At 46.7% G+C, this 19,256-nt stretch overlaps 1 protein-coding gene and 1 long non-coding RNA gene across 2 annotated transcripts in view; one reads left to right on the top strand and one right to left on the bottom strand.

Moving 5' to 3' along the window:
• LOC122415295 (uncharacterized) overlaps positions 1 to 19,256 on the top strand; it is a 768,161-nt gene that overhangs the window by 392,537 nt on the left and 356,368 nt on the right. The window lies entirely within an intron of this gene.
• On the bottom strand, positions 15,935 to 16,366 carry LOC122415300 (uncharacterized). Its single transcript, XR_006261892.1, has 3 exons — positions 16,268 to 16,366; positions 16,117 to 16,175; positions 15,935 to 16,043 (listed from the first exon to the last, which is right to left on the bottom strand). It is a non-coding gene; the product is annotated as an uncharacterized lncRNA (long non-coding RNA).

Here is a 19,256-nt window from a genome sequence, read left to right as displayed (position 1 = left end):
TATGCCCTAGCTTTAATAATTGTTTGATATTCGCGTTTGAGACCTTGAGGGAAACTCGAAAGGGCTACTTCGCGTATGTGTTTTTCTACCGCCATTTGTTCGATCATTGTCGAGTGCTTTTTTATACTTGCATCAATTAATTCCATCATTGTGTCTTCTATTCTTCTTCCGAATTCTTTTACTGATTCGTTAAATTTCTGTCGACAAGAATACAGCTCTGTTTGAAGGGCTCCTACGGTTCTCGTACCGCAGAATATTTCTAGCATAACGGATTTAAACGTTTCAAAATCTGGAATATTTTTATATCGTACTTCTGCTCGAGCTTTACCAGTTAATTTAGTAGTTAACACTGATTCTAGGAGGATCTCTTGGTCCTCCTCTAAAATATGTTTGTTGACGTGAGCAAAAAAATCTACAAGTTCTCGCGCTTCTTCCGGTTTTGAACCGTCGAATCGAGGAATTAAACTACGCGCTTCTTTAAGAGACATTGAGCCTCGAAGTCTGTTAGTTCGCGAGTGATTTGGCGGGGAATTTTGAGAATTATTTCCTCTATTATTTTCGCCATTATTCCCAGGATTTCCGGGATTATTATTTCGACTATTTCCGGGATTTCCGGAATTCTGATTATCTCCCGTTGTGTCTAAATTTACTGTTTCAACCATTGTTGATACTAAAGGATATGTTGTTTCTACTACCGAATTTTCCGGCGTATTTTCCGCGTCTAAATAATCGTCTTCCGATGTCGGAGATCGATTTAAAGATTGGGCGCTACTTCGTCGCCTTCTACTTTGCGAGGTGATTTCGTTTTTTCTTTCGCGATTGTAGTCGAGTTTATCGTCGAAAAATGAATTGAGCGAACGCGAAATAGTGCTTACGCCCGGTAATTTGAGACGGTCAGCGTACTCGTCGTCTGACATATAAATTTTTATATACGATCTGGCTTTGGCGGATTACAATGTTATTTAATAATGTTCCGTCACTTACAGTAAGATGATCGCTAACATGATGTTCGGATTTGTTGTCGTGTTGAATTTCTTCCGCTCCAGCTCCAGTCGTATTTTGGGTTGAATCTTGACGTAGATCGGTCTGCCTTGGATGCGATGATCGGTGATCGAACGTCCGTTCGATATATCGACTTTTCTAGAATTATCGGTCCTCCTCAGCAATTTGAATTCCTTCCGTTTGACTATCGTAGACGTGTCGGGTTTCTCGAGTAGTGGCTATCCCACCGCTGCCACCAATGTTGTGTCCGCGAAGACCGTCGCGAAGGGACGAGTTATCAAGGACGAGTATTTAAGGGATTTAGGCCAAAAGAGCTGAACTCCAACTCGATACTTTTACAACAAGTTAACAATAAGTTTATTTAAGAAGTTACAAATTCGAGGTTTTATTGCCTCGAGACCGATCGTTACAATTCTCGTCAAAGACTGTCGAATTTTGGTTAGTTGGTAAATTTATAGACTTGGGGGTTTTTCCCCCTCTCGCGACAATATGGCGTGATATTCTTTCTCGAAGTTTCGGTGATGACATCGAGGGTCGATGCGCTCGTTCGGGAACGTCGATATTTCGCCGTCGATGCATTTATGCTGAGAACGCTTAATTTGTTTTAATGAGTGCGATGTACGGGCACAACATAGCTAACTTCGAAAAGGATGAAAATAAGGGTTGAAAGTGAATATTTCTGATTTGCTAGCGGCATGTTTTTATATTATATGACATGGAAAATCCAAATTTTCTAGGATGAAAATGAATAAAATTCACTATCCCGGAGGGGGTGAAAAATGAGGGTTAGAGGTAAAATTTTCAGATTTTTCAATGGGAAATTTTTGCGTTATATTACATAAAAAATGTTCGTTTTTGAGGGTACCAGATTCTTTCATCGCAGTAAAATAAAATTCGCTACCTGCGAAAGGGTGAAAAATAAGGTTTGGGGATGAAATTTTTAGATTTCTTAATAGGGAGTTTTTGTGCTATATTACATGAAAATTCTGAGTTTTTTAGAATACTAGACTCTTCTATTGAAATGCACCCCCAACCCTCATTTTTCCCCCCTTGGCAGAACGGGAGTTTTGGTTTAATTCGATAAAGGACGTTCATGCTCTACAAAAAACATACAGTTTCTATGTGGAAAAGCATAAAATTTCTCGTTGAAAAATCTGGAAATTTCACTCTCAAACCTTATTTTTCACCCCTTAGGGAATAGTGATTTTTTTTTCATTTCAATAAAAGAGTTTCGTGTCCTAAAAAACTTGCAATTTTCATGTAATGTAAAAAACTTTCACATTGAAAAATCTGAAAATTTCACCCCAACCCTTATTTTTAATTTCTTCGGGGATAGTTCTATTTCGACAAAAGAGTGTAGTGTGGAACTTGGAATTTTCGGGCAATATCGCATAATAACTTTCCATTGAAAAATCTAACAATGTTAGCCTTAACGCTCGATTTTCACCTCTTTCAAGGTGAAAATTAAGCCCGGAAGTCGATTCGGCAACACAAAAAAAAATTGAAAATTGAAAAAGTTGAAAATTTAAAACAAGATTTCAATATGTACGCATATCATACATTATTACCAGAACTGACCCGATTTTTTTTGTATATACCAGTCAACAGGTTATTCGCTGCATGCGCGTAAAGTAGTGCGCTCGCACTACTTTGAAAGTGAGCGTGTGTCGTATATACGTGTTCCCCCAAAAACGCCGGAGTTCCATTTACGGTGGTGCTGGCAGTATGCATGAATACACTAATACTATTAGTGCAGTAGTATTAGATTTTTGGCTCCGCCCACGTACACAGAGCGAATACGTGAGTAGTAGGTGGTGCACTATGGCGACCCCCACTCCTATCCCCACTCCTTTCCCCCACTAGGCCGAGCGGCCGGCGTTGTGGGTGAGAGGTTTGCGGGGGTGCGGAGCGGGGATGAGTGTGTCACCATAGTGCACCACCTTTTTTTTTTTTTTTTATTTTTTTCTCCGTACATATATATATTTCAGCTCTTATTAATTTTACAATTCTGGTTATAATATGGTGCATAATTCGCAATACATATAGTAGTAGGGGGGTATTTTTTGTGGATATTTTTTGGTTTTCGGCCGATTTCACGACGGGACCGATGACCATGGAGCGGCGGCTTGTGAGGTGTGCTGCTTAGATGGTCGGACGATTCTGTAACGAGGGTGACGGAGATACCATAATGTGAGAGAGAGGCTCGTGTACATTTGGGAGTGTTCAGATTTATGATAAATAAGTTTTTGCCTCATACCTGTTTATGATCATTCTTCAGCCGGTTTGAACTCCAGTCTGTTGTATTCCGTGCCGTGGTACACCATGATTAATTTATTGTTTGAGGCTGCAGCGCACATCTGCTGGAATAAAACGTTCTTATCTTCGAAAACTTTCACGAATCTTAACGGTAGGAAGCATGTAAACGAGTTGTCCACGTCCATGACGATTCGTTTGCCCCATCTCGTTTCGACGAACCGAATACATGTGATGCGGTAATCTTTGGCTAGTTCAAGATCGGCCAGTTTTTTGACGGGGTAGACGGACTCCAAAAGGCCTGTTTGATTGACGAGCGAGAAATCCATTGTTCAGATCGAGTTTTTTTACGGCCACTGTTAAAGCGCTGAGTTCTGATATGTCGCGTATTCTTGCTTTAAGCGTTGCAATATCGTGCAAAAAGATATCTAAGCGTGCTTTCAATTCACGGCGTTTACTTATGCGACGACTCGGGAGTACTGTCTGCTCATCAGAGAACTCGAACGATTTAAACCTCCTGTTCGGCAGATCCATATCCCTACCTTGAGCGCAGAAAAGAGCTGACAACAATCTTTTGATGCAGCATCTCCAGCCATTGTCGCAGGGGGGCAGTGGTGGGAGAAATCAGCCAATGTCTTGGCTGATGTATTGGTTTACCATGACCCTGACAGCCGCCAGCATAAGTCAGCGTTTATAAGATGACGAAATGCGAGGATGAGATCAGCGGCAATGCGCGTCTTTACGAGGATGATTTTTTGATACCGGCTGCTTTTCCCTCTTCCCGCTGCTCCACCGTTAATAAACCAGCAGTCCAGGATGTGGTGGTTCTGTACTCCCACAAGGCGATGGAGCGATCGTTATGAGAAAGCCATTTTTTCAATCTCACAGCGCCGTTGAGAGCACACTTGAGTGAGGTATTTTTGTGCAGTAAGCCGTGAAATACGCAAAAAGTGCTGCTCTCAGGGAGGTTACGAGACGGTGGTTCTTCGTTCTCCTCTAGATTTATAACGAAGCAGTCTGTTAGCTGTGTCAAATATGCGGCTGCATCAGATCCTCTTGTAAAAAGGCGATCGGATTGTACAGCGATTTGCTTTAAAGTCGCTTCGACCGCACGTAAAGGTGTTTCACCCTCGGACCAGTCTATACCGTGATGATTGCACTTTAACCACGTGTTTTGTCGTTTCACACTAGGAGGCAGCGCGCTATAAGCGTGAGGCGGTGATATGACCCAGTGGGCCAGGTAAGATGTTTTCACAGAGACCACGGCTATTTCTTTAGGCACGAAGTTATTATATTTATCCTTCAGGCCTTGTATATCAACGACGATGTTCATGATACCTCCCGAACGACGTAAAGTCTCAAGCCTTGAGCGTCGACTGACGATGAGCGTTGAACGCTCTGCAGCTGCATTAGAGCCAACAGTGCTGATCGTCAGCGAAATCTGGCATCCGACCCGCGTCACCACTCGTACAATTTTCGCCGAAAGAAACGTGATAGGAGACAGACACAGGATTTTAAAACGGCTCGTGTGATTCTTGTTAAAATTTTATTATCATGTAATTACCGAGAACGAGAGCAGCAGTGTTGTATACAATGTAAATGCTTAATCCTATACCCCCTGCCGATACAGTCATCTGTATCGGAAACCATACCCTTAGATTTACCACCCTTGCTGCTATACGCATTATAATACTCATGAACTATTTTATCGTTTCGCTGCAGATCATGCGAAAAAACATCTCTAAATCGCTGAATACCGAGACCAGTAGCCATATAATGAAGAAACATAACACAATACTGTCCACAGCACTGCGAGTTAGGGCCTTGGAGCTGAACCGTGTTGCAGCGGAAGAGTCGACAGTTTCTTCGGAGACGCGCGAGATGCTGTGGGATGATTGGAGGTAGGCCGTAACTGTCGAAGAACCATCCGTGTCCATTTCGATCGACGTACATGGCGACCCAGTGAGCCCCTGGGCGTTTGTATCCATCGGTGTTAACCACGAATGCCGTCGGTTTCGTCCACACCTTCGGGATACGATCGGCCGGGTAGACGCCTATAGCATGCTCCTTTATGTTTTTGAGAGATTGTAAGATCTGAAGACTGTTCATGATTCGGGGGTTCTTCTTCCTCCACGGTCCTGGCCTCAAACATACCAATGCTCCACGACGTGGTAGTCCTATACTTCGATAAGGAGGTAATCCGCTCGCTTTGACAGAGCCAGGCTTTGATTCTCATAGCGTTGTTCAGGGCGCATCTGTAGGCCTGTCTGTGGTTTGCGACGCGGTGGTGCATACAGCATGCGTCGCTTCGAGGTAGCTGACGTAATGAAGGAGCCTCTTCATCATCTTCTAAATTTATAATAAAATAGCCCGTGAGCTGCGCCAGATACGATGATTTGTCAGAGCCGCGCGTGAAAATTCGTGTCGCCTGACCCGCAATCCTTTTCAGATTTGTCTCCAGCGCTTGTAGCGATGTATCGCCTTTAGACCATTCTATACCATGGACATTATCGCGTAGCCACATATTTTGGCGTCTCACAAAGACTGGCAAGTTATCGTCCGTATAGGGCGGCTTTACAATCCAGTGACCATAGTCTTCAGTTTTTACCGATACGACGGCTACTTCTTTAGGTATAAACTGGTTATCTCTACCTCTCACGCCCTGCACATCAATAACAATATACATGATGCCGTCTTTTTTATTTGACCGTCACTCTTTGAATGCTCAGTGAAAACTGAGGGTGCTTCTCTCTCTCGCTCATCAACCGCTGAAATCTACGATGACCTGTCTGGATGAGTCAATCTCAAGCACATTATCATATTCAGCGTACACAATACAGTTAATCGTTGTAGGTAAAGACCCCGCGAAGCGTACTTCTATCCTCACGCTGCCATGCCTCACCAGATTCCAGTGGGTGCTGCTATTAGCAGAGAGATCGGGTGTCAGATCAAACGCGAAAAGGCAATGGCCGTATGGGTAGTTCAAACGCGAAATACAATTACCGTCGTTGAGAAAGTGAATACCCGAGCCAGAAAATAACGTGTGATATGCATCCACATACATATTACTATCTGTGAAGTCTGTCTGCAGGGGTTTTGACGGTATCTGTTGGCCGTCTACATATAAAGAAAGATAATTGATCGAGTAGTGGTGAAAATTGAACGGATTTTTGCCATAATCACCGTTGAAAGCCTTATTATCGACAAAACCAATTATTATACGTTTTGGTAGCTGGCCCAGTATGACGTTATCAAGAGTATCGCCGTGTATTCCGGCGTGCATTGATATAGCTTTAACCTCGACACGCGTCAGCGGATATTTTGCTGTGGATTTAGACAGAGCTCTCGCATGAGACAGGAGTATACTGGGCGCTATCTTAACGCGTCGCACGATTAGCGATGCTTCTGTAATGCGGATTTTACAGTTTTTCAAATCAGTCATGAGACAGAAAGCGCTATTGTTCTGCACGAGTCGCAAACGCATCTCAACACCGTTCAGCAAAAACCTTTCCTGATTGAAGATATCGCAATGCAGATGTCCAAGAAGATCGATCGTTCTATCCTTGCCTAACGCATCCCGTCTCTCTACAAGGCCTTTGTTACCATCGCCATTATCATCCATTGCTCCCTCTGTATCGCTATACCATAAAGCGCTCGTAAGATGCGAGGTCTTCGCGGCGTACGCGTAGTTCAACAGAGTTTCAATATAAGCTCTATAAGCATAAGCATTGTTAGGAGGAGACACAAGTTTTTGATTCAAAAATACATCGATCTGGCTGAACATTGAGTGTAGGAGATTATTGACAGGTCCTACATCGGGTGATACGCCCTCTAACCCCCCTGTCTTTTTATAATCTGGGGCATCTATCTTAACGCGTATACTTAGCATTGTATGCGCGAGATCAATGTACTCATCCCCCTGGCCTGGGACGACAAATTCTATCGGTGAATCATCCGTCAGCGATGAGATTGGTTTGTAGTATACAGAGTGTGTCCCCTCGATCGTTGTCTGGGTTGGCGGTAATGAAAATAATTCAAGCTCCGACTTAAGACACTCGCACGAGTGCGCGTGTAGGAACGCCATTTTTCAGAGTGCAGTTTAAGCAAAAATATCCGTCACTGTTCTTGGTTTCTTGTTACGTCTCGTGACGCGTGGTTTAGCCGATGATCTTCTACCTCTCACACCCTTCTTCCTCTTCTTAACACACTTCGTTCTTGCACCACCGCCGCCGCTTGAACGTTTTCGCGATTTCACCGCCTTTCTTTTCACAGAGTTGCGCCGTGATACGCTCCCCGCAGCAGAATGCACCAGTTTATTAATTTTGCTGCCTTTATAGCCGGAGCCCTTCATGAGCGATGTAATTTTTTCCTCAGCTTTACGCCTCAGGTTTTGCCCTGATTCGCGCAGGCGCGTTTGAAACGCTTCTCTCGGTTGTACACCGGAGTTAACGACATCAGAGGCCATGTTAATCCCCGAGCGAAGCGCCTCTCTACCAACAGTCCGAGCCCCCTGTTTCAAGAGAGGTATGATACGTCGAAAGAGACCCCCTAAAAAACTTCCAATGCCATGACCTCGCTGGTTTGGTGAGCCGATATACACATGGCTGATACCGCCATAGCCTGTTCGAGCCCCGCTCCCCGTTTGCATCTCGAAGTACTCGTCATAGTAATCCATTGTAGATACACCCAGGTCAGTCTATACGTTTGAACTGTAGCGTCACCGTCAGCGTCCCGTGCTCGAATGGTATTGGCTCGCCAAACTCATCCCTTATATCAATGGTTATTGTTTGAAAACTAGTATGTAGTAAGGGAATATAACGTGGTGGCGAGAAGCTTTTTATCCTCACAGAGCCGTAATTATGGGCATCGGCGATAGCAACAGGCACAACACGTAGCAATGGTGTGCGAACATCGCCGGTAATATAGGGCTCGCAGATATCGGTATAAACGTACATCATGCTGGGGGTCCCGTTGGCTAAATTGGCAGGCCTCTGAGCAGTGTATCCTTCACGGGGCACTACTACGCCTCCTGTTTCGGTGAACCCTAAAACCTTGCTCAGTACGTCGGAGAAAAAAAAGGTGTGCTCCAGGCTCTTACAGGATTCGCAGACACGCTTCACCGTCACATACCCGTTGCGGGCGTGCTTAAATTTCAAATGGCCCGTGACATAAGGTATTTCGTTAATAGCCTCGAGCAATGTCCCTATGCTATGGTATACGCCGGGCGGCACACAGGCGTTATCTTCCTTAAAAGCAGACGCCTTTGAAGCACCGACCTCCAACTCGCTCTTGATAGGTACGTACTTCACCAGGGTACCAGCCGGTTGCCTCGTTGTCACACTCAGGATGTTTCGCCTACCCTCGGTAGGTACGTACCTCATTGAGATACCAGCCGCCTGCTCCGTTATCATATTCAGGAAGTTTCGCCTGCCATCGGTAGGCACGTGTAAAATGGTTGAGGGTATATGGATCTCGGCTAATGAAACAGCCCAGCTACCGTGAAGAGACATACGCTGCGGTAGATGTGTGGTATACCGCGTTGTTACATTATCGGGATAATAATCCATACTACTATTGCTAGGCAAAACCATGTAAAACTCGTCTTTCATTTTAACGCCCTCTGTTTAACCTGTTTTGTTTGCACTCTCGATAGCTCGGGTTCATAAAATACACCGTCAATATCCTCGTCGTGGAGATTGTGCAGGAAGTATACCACAGGACAAATACCGGACGACACACGGTGAATCTTGAATAACTCGCTGCTCCAACCACCTTCGTAACCTTTTGCAAAGGCCGCCTTCGCGCTACTGATACGCACAATGTCACCCACCTTATATTTAGGGAGACAACGCTCTGGCCTTTTGTATCGCTGTATCAAGTTATTCCGAGCCCTAGCGGCTGTAGCAAGCGTCACAGAGCCGGGCGTCATTTTTATAGCGCTATGCGTAGAGTTGTTGTATGCTGAAACAATGCTCTGTAGAACGTCGAGGTAGCGTTTTTGCCTGGAATACGTGAAATAGCGCCACATTCTCTCCTTCAGCGTTCTATTGAATCTCTCGACAATAGCCGCTTTGATATCGGGGTTTCTCGCAATGCGAAACTGTATGCCTTTTTTCTTTAAGAAATCCTGAAACGCAGCACCGACGAATTCTTTACCCCTATCCGTTTGCAGATAAACGGGTGATCGACCGTTGCTATTTTTCTTAGACAAGATGAGGTTAAACGCTTTAGCCACGGATGTGGCAGATTTGTCGCGTAGAGGCTGAACCCATGCGTATTTACTGAGAGTGTCTATCACGACGAGTAGATAAACATAACCATCGTTATAATCTTTAATTGAGCGAAGATCTACCAGATCAGCTTCCCAAAAGTCATCAATGTTCCGTACGTTATAAAAACGTCGCGGGAAGTGCTGTCGCACGGGTCTGTGTTTCGTGTAAGCATCCTGCCCCTCAAGCCACTGCAGCGTCTTCGTTCTGGATACTTTTTTCTGACGTGCCAGACGTAGCAGTTTAGTAGCACCTGAAAACGATGCTTCATGGGATGGATTAAAATACACTTTTTCCAGCGTTTTCATATTTATAATTTGAGGTTAGCCCAGATTACATGTCTTTTCTTATGATGTTTATTAGGATAGCCGTTGCCGCTCTGCCCTGCGTTATCTGATTTGCTATCACGGCCACTGAAGAACGGTGACTGACTCGTCGCACCTGTACTGTCGCTGTTTGTACTGCTGTTGCTGCTCTCCTCGAGCTGCGACGGTCGCAGCGTTGAATTGGCCCTTGTCTCCTGCCACAAGGCGTCATTACCGATGAACTCTCGCGGTGTCTGTATTGCTCTCAGAAATTTAGCGAAAGCACCACGCCCCGCCGGTTTAGATATTTTTCTAGTTCTCATGGCGTCGTTCACAAGATCAACGATATTCGAGCCCTGAATCGGGCTACCCTCAATCGATACGACTCCTCCGGAATCCCAAGAAAAATTGCTGCGTGGCGCGTCATGTAAACGACGGAGCAGTAACTTCGCTTTAGTGCGATATTTGGCTGGTATGCTTTCAATTATGACGGAGTCGTTCATGCCGTTACGAGTTTCTCCTTTTTCACTTTTATTATAATTAGACGCCGTTGTATGGTCGTTCTTCATAAGATCGCTGTGTTGTCGAGCTCTCTCGTCATCAGAAAAATGGAGATAACGCTGTAGTACAACCAGGTACGCTGTCCATTTTTCCCTCTCATTCTTGTAGGCATTAGAGTTCAAAATTTCATTCATCTCCGCGTCCAGTCTGGATAATACGGTATCAGTAGATTGTGGCGGTTGTGCCGAGGCGTTCCAGCCGGCCGTTGGCTGTCTCTGATTTTGCATGCCCAGCTGTGTCACATGCTCCTCAGGGATAAGAACCATTTTTCTCGCGTGCTCCATCATCCCCGTCCACCAATCAGGCTCGATAGAACAGTGCCTAGTATCGGTGCTAGTAGGAGCGGTAGAAACCCGCCGCTCTGGATAACAAAGCGTTTTTTACTCTTCCAACAACCTTTTTTCGCGGCTAAACGACGGAGAGCGGGGGCGTGTCGTCGTAGCTTTTTTCGCTGATCAGCCTTCAAAGGAACGTTACCGCAAAGAACGTTCAAGGCACACTCGCAGATACAGCGGATGATGCTCGGATCCGCTTTACGCAGGACAGCCTCGCGTTGCTCTTTATTGAGATACTGAAGAGCCCGTAGTATCGTCACGTGCTTTTTACAGAGCGGTGCACCGTTTCGCTCCATTACGCATGTCAAACTGTCTAACCTCTCGACGTATCGCCCCTTTTAGCCGATTTTTTCGACCTATAGGGATGGGGGGTAGCGGTGCCTTTAAGAATATACCACACGCATAGACCAATACAATAATAAGGGTGGGAGGTGTTTCCACAGGTGTTGGGTCCTTGCGTTATCTTGTTAGCTCGCTGAAGTGCGCTCAAAACGATCATGCATTTATCACAGTGCGATAGCCCTTTGGGCGCCATTACATGCGCTGAACTGGTAATTCACCAGCATTGCATCCGCTTTTAAACTTTTTCCGCGGTACGTAGACAAAATGATGGGGGTCGTCGGGAAAAATACAGGTACGGAATCTACAGTTGTCAGGCGTCGATTGTTTCAGGTCGAGTAGCAAATAACCGTGCGGCTTGGCTGTTGCGTCGTGGTACGCCTCCTGTAGGAAACGCGGGTTTTCAGGATACACCTGTCGCGCGAGATGCTGAATTTGAGCACGATCACGGGGATTTTTGAAAATCACTATATAGTTGGCATTCAGTGAGATATCGCGCTGGCCGTGTCCTTGATGGAATAAGTTCTGGGTAATAAAAATAACGCTCAGATTTTTATGATGACTGCCTTTGGTGAAAAGATCCACAACATTGTTGTTAGACGCCTCGCGCATCAAATCATCGATTATGAGAAGTTTTGCGCGAGGGTCGTTAGCATAATCAGCACTCTGAGGTAGACCCTCGTGGAACTCTATTGATTCACCATACTCCGTGTACGCTGACTGCCACTCGGAGTAATAGAAAATGACTCTCTCAAACGGCTCACTGTTCATCCGTGAAATAAACTTTAAAAACTTTTTTACAAAGTACGTTTTACCGCAGCCTGTGGGACCACAGATCATTGAGGTCCAGGGATGCTTCCACCGTACATCCATCTGCGCGAATGACCACGTTTCCTACGGGGCAGTATAATATAAAGAATTCGAGCAGTTGAAACATGTATAGAGCTTTTATTTTCCGGTAACAGTATAAATATTTTACAGTAATAACATAGATATTTTACAACGCTGCTTAACAATGTTTAAAGCGAGAGTTTTTATAAACGGTTACTTGTAGCCGTAAGGGAGCGAGCCGTATTCGCCATCACGTCTTCGCTTGACGCTCAGAGGCATGCACGATTTCTTTTCGGGTCGTGTGACAACCTGGTGGAACGGCGTACGACGTATTGAATCAAACTGTAGTACAACAGGATTTTCTCTCTCACCTATTATAAATGACCGTATTGATTCGTAATTTATCAGCGAGCTGTTTGCGTAATTCAGCGTTATGCCTTTAACCTTGCAAACCTCGCTTTCCGCGCCGCTCGGCGTATTAACTATGAAAGAATAAAATTTAGGGCCGCCTGAGATGAAAGACTTAATGTAACTGCCCTCGCCGTAGGAGCTTAGCTCGTCGGTTAAATCCCCTAGCAATTGACCCGTTGGCGGTTCATACTCTCCAGGCTCTTTTCTCGTGACATAAATAACGGAATCGGTGTCGCAGTACAGAGCACGCTTACCCAGCGGTTCGAGATAGGTGTAAAGTTTTAAACGGGCCTGGGCTGTGGTGTATGCAGCTATGACAGTATTTGCTATATTAGACGGTATTACAGCATCACTGGTTTTCGTATAATTAACATACAGCACCTGGTTGTTAACAGGTAGCATACCAGTGATCTCGTGCTCGGGGCTATTTAGCAGCTCCATAAGTTTTTCGCGTGTCGATACTATTTCTGTTTGCGGTAAATTTTCGCGTTGTCCAAATTTACCCCAAAAGGAGTTAAGACAAAGTTTGGCTACCGAGCGCAGCCCCGGGTTTTTCGCTACCGCACCCCGCTCCAGCTGAACCCCTTCGGCTGTCTTAAAAGCAGTTATATAACGCTCTTGGGCAGCCTCGTCATCTGCATAACCCTCGGGCCAACCGCTAGCCTCTTGTTTGATTTTAAGAAAAGTGTTTATGTACCCGGTGAAAAGGCCCCCCTTTTGTGTATCGCGGTTGTACTGCGTTATATTATACTGCCAAATCTCGCTCACGGTTAATATTTTATACCCGCACGCAATAGCTTTTCGCAATTCATCCACTACCCAAGTACCGCTAAACACACGCTCCGCGGGGTCTTCATGAGGACACGCGTCCTGGTTCATTGTTTCGCAACAGCTACGACATAACCCGAATAACAGGCGCTGATGCATTCGCACCGGCAGCACCGGATGATAAAGATTTTGCGGTGGAAGCACTGTACATTTAACAAGGCCCTCGACGCGGGAAAGACTGATATTATTTTCGGGACCTGTCAGCAGCCTGCACTCGTCGCCGACGTATACCGTTGGATGGCCCACCGGATATTTGCCGTACTTGCAGATGTATGGGTACAAAGAACAAACGTCAACATATCGTATCTGCTCCCCGTCTTTCACGTCGTACAGAGTGACCATGTTTTCCGTGCGACCACCGAAAAAAGCATCGCGCGGATTGAGAGGCTCCGCTCGAACCAGAGGGTGATCACTCACAAAAGCGCTCATCTCTAAATCTGTTTTTATCATCCGGTCATACGCGCACTCCCAAATCTCGGTTAACGTGTAGCCGCTTGAGCGGATTCTCTGCGATATAGCGTTTGTTCTCTCGAGACGCTCGTTCAGTGTATCACCATCGCTTTGTACACGGTCTCTGTTTACAGTGAAACAGCTCAAACACCCGTGCCAATAGCAACCGTGAAACTGTAACACGTGGGCTGAATCAGGTGTTTCGTAGTAACCGTCTACTAATAAATTTTGAGGCAATTTAAACTCGCGCGAGCGTCCTGCGTGAATGATACGACGATTTAAAGAATGCTCCATCCACACGAGCCAAGAGACCGCTTTTTTTGACTGATTGTGAGCCCATCTGTAACCGCCCGTAGGTATAATACCGATCGTGTTAGGTTTTAAAAAATTTTTTCGAAAGATTTGAAAGCAGGCGGACGCTATTGTTGTGTTTTCGCTAAACGGGCAAACGCGTCCGCTGTCCTTGAACATTTTCCGGAAAACCACACAGGCCTGTCTCAATATCGTAACGTCGTTTTTACAATAGGTTATGAGTTCGTTTGAAAAGTTAAATACATAAGAGGCATTCTTTAACTCGTTATACCATGCAAAAAAACGCTCGCGTTCCTCCGGGCGCATAGTGTCGGGAGAGTAATCGGCCGCAGGCGGCATCGGCCCAATATAATTTTGATTCTCGGGCCTATTGAACAGATGCGGAAAAGATCCTTTGGCGAGAGCAGTTTTTAGACCGAAAGATTTAGGCAGTGCACTCAGAGGCATGTGAAAGTAGTTCAAGCTGTCGAGAAACACGAGTTTGCCAATGCGCATTGTGATGATTTTAGTGCCGTTCATTATTAAAGAAGGGAGCTGCGTTTTTTTCTCCTCGATGAGGTAGCGCAGGATAAACTGGGCGTCGAAACCACCGGCGTTATGGGCTATTAAAAATACGTGAGAGAAGTTCGGCATACTCTGTATGGCTAACTCCACAAGTTGACACACAGGGTTCGTCCTAAATATAAACTCGTGATCCCCGCAATGCTCGCACGGCTCGTCTATAGAAGCATTATCGCAGCACTTGGTGCAGACACGTTGAGCTACGCAAAGATTCGGTTCGTGAACGCGCGTTGTAGGATCACCTTTTACAGGGGTACACTGCTGCGTTTCAAAATCATAGAATATGAATATGTTCTCTATTGGCCTCTCATCGACGCGAATAGGCCTCATATAGCACAGGCGATTATAGGGGTGCCGCGATTTACACGTTTTACAGAAACCCTCCCCGCACACGTGCGTCTTTTTCTCTAAAGGCCTTATCGCGCGAAAGCAGTTACGGCACCGCTGAAGAGACTCGCAAACAGTGTTTACCCTGTGTTTACGACGGATGGTAACAGCCCTGTGATTTTCTAAACATTGCTCCCCAAAAAAATCGCGGTTACATGTCTCGCATCTGATCGCGGCAGCTGCTCCCAGAGCGCAGGGCGGTGCTTGAAGGCAGCGAGGGCATTTCTTTTTTAAACATCTATGATCCCGACGAGAACGGACGTTACAGATTGCGCAGAAGTTTAAGCTGCCTACAGCACCACGCAGATTCAAGATAGGCTGGAAATGATGCGACCGCTCATAATACAGAATGTATAACGTGTGCCGGACTGAGCCTACTGTATCCATAACCGTCTGTGTACCGTCAAACACCGGTCTTTCGCGTCGCCCCAAAGTCAAAAACTCGAAAACCACGATAGCTAACCCCTCGCGAGCCAAATAATTCTGGTATATAGCAATTTCGCGCATACCGCAGCCAGCGGGCTGTATAACAACATTTGCGCTTCTCGTGAGCTCAAGCGCCGCCTCTTTTTGAAGCGACCCGTTAATCTGTCGTATACGCTGCCATCTAGAATGCAGAGCCCCCGAGCGTATCTCACCCCTTTCCGCGTACGCGCGTGCTGTTACTAACGAGCGCGGTAGACACAGATTGTCGGTATTTCGAATCGTTAAAATTGATTTTTTAGCAACGCCCTCGTGTGTCAAACCTTTTCGCCCCCTACCCTCCAAACCTTTAACGATACATACTTTTATATGGAAAGAATCATTAATATCCAGAGACGCTGCACTTTGAGCTATGTTTGTTATTAATTGCCAGATATCTACAAATGTATAGGCGCGGACAGGGCGGAATGAAAGCCAGACGGGGCCGTGCGCTAAGCAGCTCGCGGAGAACGAGATCCCCGCGTAGTCACCACCCTCACAGTGACTCGTGAGATGCGTCAGAAGATCGCGGAATGCTCCTTCAAGCCATGCTGTCACGTTTGCGCCAGCTTGAGGTTGGCGGATACGCAGTGTTATCTCCCGACCACGTAGTCGAAAACGTTTGAAATAACGAGCTGTATCGTGCGTGATGATGATCCGCCCTCCCGGGGGTTGCACATCCCCGAAAGCCTCGTTCCCCTGTGTATTGCGCGTTCTTCCCCCGCCCGTTTGTATATCTGTAATCAAACAAAAGCGTGAGTTATAGGGTAGAGATCGCTGATAAAAAGGCATATTGTAACTTTAGTGTACCTCGTACTAATCGCGGTACGCCAATAACGAGACAGCTGACGAGTCAGCTGACGAGTACCCTGTGTTAAATATAATAAAGCCTTTTAAACATATCCTGCATTTACCGCAAGGGCTAGAGATAAAGAGAGAGAAGACATTATTATTTCTTTACCTGAATCACACTCCATCAGCTCTTGAAACCATAGGCCGAAGCGTCTAGCTTCTAATCGCTCCTCGTTTAGACGCTCCTCCTCCTCCCCCTCCTCCTCCTCCTCCACCTGTTGAGCGTCCAGCGGATACACCCCCAGCTGATTCTCGGGTTGTACGAGGTCATCATCTTCCTGCTGACGATGGTGGTGATACGATGGACCCGCTATCGCTCCGTCGTCATCGTTTGCTCTGGCTTGCCGGTACACAGCTGTTTGGGTTATTTCATAATTTCTGTTTATTAACGCGGTTTATTTTTATTTTATTATCGCTGTACGGCTATGCTTACCCAGTATATCAGACCGATCGCTAAACATCAAGGAGGGGTTGAGAATAGTCGACGCCTCGTCGTCATCAAATTCGGGCTGCAGCGGTACCGGCTCGGCCGAGGTTGCCGAGGTGCTCGCTCTAGGCTCTTCCTCGGCCCTCTCCTCATGCTGCGGTTCTGAAAAAACAGCGCCAGTAGCTTTTATATCTAAAAACGAGAATCGCTGATAATAATGCCAAAACAGAGTTGAATACACACGGTAGAGGGCGGTTTGATGCTCTAGATCCGCTTCCTCCGCAGCTCTCGTCGTCTCAGCAAGAGCCTCTTCTTCTTCGTCACTCACAGCGTCGTAAAACGGCCGATATATGGTAAAATGCTGCGGTATCGCCTCGGCCGGGGCTGCCGAGGTGCTCGCCCTAGGTTCTTCCCCTACCCCCTCCTCGTGCAACGGTTCTGGAAAAATACCGCCCCCGTGGTTTTTACGTCTAAAAACGAAAATCGCTGATGATAATGCCAAAGCAGAGTTGAATACGTACGGTAGAGGGCTGTTTGACGCTCTAGATCCGTTTCCTCCACAGCTCTCGTCGCCTCAGCGAGAGCCTCTTCTTCGTCACTCCCCGCATCGTAAAACTGCCGATAGCCTATGGTAAAAAAAATAGCTGTTGTATTGCTAATCGCCAACAACAGTGATTTACCGTGATAATGGTACTTACATCTGATTTCACCGACAAGGCCTCTTACGCGGGGGGCTTCTAAAACACCGCGGCGCTGTAACTCGTCATACACAGCATCCAGCACTCGTTGACCACTTAATATGCCTCTGTTATAGGCCACCACTAGAGCACGTAAAGGGGCCCACCAGATCACGTATTTAAGTCTGTTCACGAGTCGAGCACCCGATAAACGCAGCAACTCGTAACACCATAGGTCGTTACACCGGCGTCTCAGCTGAGCGCTATGCGGTTTTGTTAGACGTAAAAGACCCAAAATACAAGAACGCACTGATTCATCCGACATTGTAAGGGGTGATCGTTAAATACCGTTCTATATGACGGTTGAATCGCTACTGTCATATCTCGAGCGAGAAGATAGGTGTGAATCATGATTAAAATGCTAGCGATACTTTTTTCAAGACAGCAAAGGAGCAGTCGCTGAAGTTTAACAGTACTCTGCATGGTCCCCGGTGTTTGCGTGAAAAAGCACGCGCACGAGTGAGACAGCTTTGTTTAGCCCTGCAAGCATATTTCCGAGCATATTGCTCCATCTTCTGTATAGCATCTTCTCCCGAAGACGGAGCTGTGTCTTTAGCCCTCGGAGATACGCTCTTCATAAGTGAATCGGCTGAAGTCGCAAAATAGCATATAATAAAGAATATATATTGATGGGGATTTGTTTAGAGGCATCAAGAGGCTGCAGCCGTATGTGTAATCCCGACAGTTCTGTATAAAGCATCGCGTCTTACGGTAGAGCGAGAGAGAGGACTGCTCACTAAAGGATCGGTATGATGAGAGTGAGCGAGACGGCATACGTCATCACTGCTACAGCTTTGAAGAGTTGTGCCTCTACATCTAGCGAGAGAGCAAGTGAGAGAATGAGCGGTGTCGCGAGTGTGAGCGAGAGGGCATATGCTGTTGCTGCTGCTCTCGCGCGCTTCACAAGAGAGAGAGTGAGCGAGAAAATGTATCACGTCTCCTGGTGTGGGCGAGAGGCTGTGCTCTATCCTCGTTACAGCTCTGGAGCGCTCGGCCGATGCACGTGCAATTCAGATGACACTGCACGACGACGTCGCGAGAGCGCAGGGCCTCGCATCTCATGAGAGCGCAAGCGAGAGGGTTTATCATGACACGGGAGCGAGTGAGATAGCATACACTACCATTGCCACGACTCTCAGATGCTCGAGTATCGGGCCCCCCCGAGAGAGAAAGAGAGAGAGGATGTATCATGATGGTGGAGCGAGCAAGATGGTATATGATATCACTGCTACAGCTGTGAAGCGCAGTGTCTCTACGGCTAGCGAAAGAGCGGGTGAGAGAATGAGAGGTGTCGCGAGTGTGAGCGAGAGGGCATATGCTGTTGCTGCTGCTCTCGCGCGCTTCACAAGAGAGAGAGTGCGCGAGAAAATGTATCATGTCTCCAGGTGTGGGCGAGAGGCTGTGCTCTATCCATGTTACAGCTCTGGAGCGCTCGGCCGATGCACGTGCAATTCTGATGACGCTGCACGACGGCATCGCGAGAGCGCAGGGCCTCGCATCTCATGAGAGAGCGAGCGAGAGGGCTTATCATGGCACGGGAGCGAGTGAGATAGCATGCTCTATCATTGCCGCGACTCTCAGATGCTTGAGTATCGGGCCCCACGAGAGAGAAAGAGAGAGAGGATGTATCATGATGTTGGAGCGAGCGAGACGGTATATGGTATCACTGCTACAGCTGTGAACCGCTGTGCCTCTACGGTTAGCGAAAGAGCGAGCGAGAGAATGAGCGGTGTCGCGAGTGTGAGCGAGAGGGCATATGCTGTTGCTGCTCTCGCACTCGTGTGCTTCACAAGAGAGAGAGTGAGCGAGAAAATGTATCATGTCTCCAGGCGTGGGCGAGAGGCTGTGCTCTATCCACGTTACAGCTCTGGAGCGCTCGGCCGATGCACGTGCAATTCTGATGACACAGCACGACGGCGTCGCGAGAGCGCTGG

Source organism: Venturia canescens, chromosome 8 (genome assembly GCF_019457755.1).
Source record: "Venturia canescens isolate UGA chromosome 8, ASM1945775v1, whole genome shotgun sequence".
In the NCBI taxonomy this organism is placed as follows: Eukaryota; Metazoa; Arthropoda; class Insecta; order Hymenoptera; family Ichneumonidae; genus Venturia; species Venturia canescens.
Note: the sequence above shows the minus strand (reverse complement) of the source record. Positions and strands in the feature narration are given on the sequence as shown.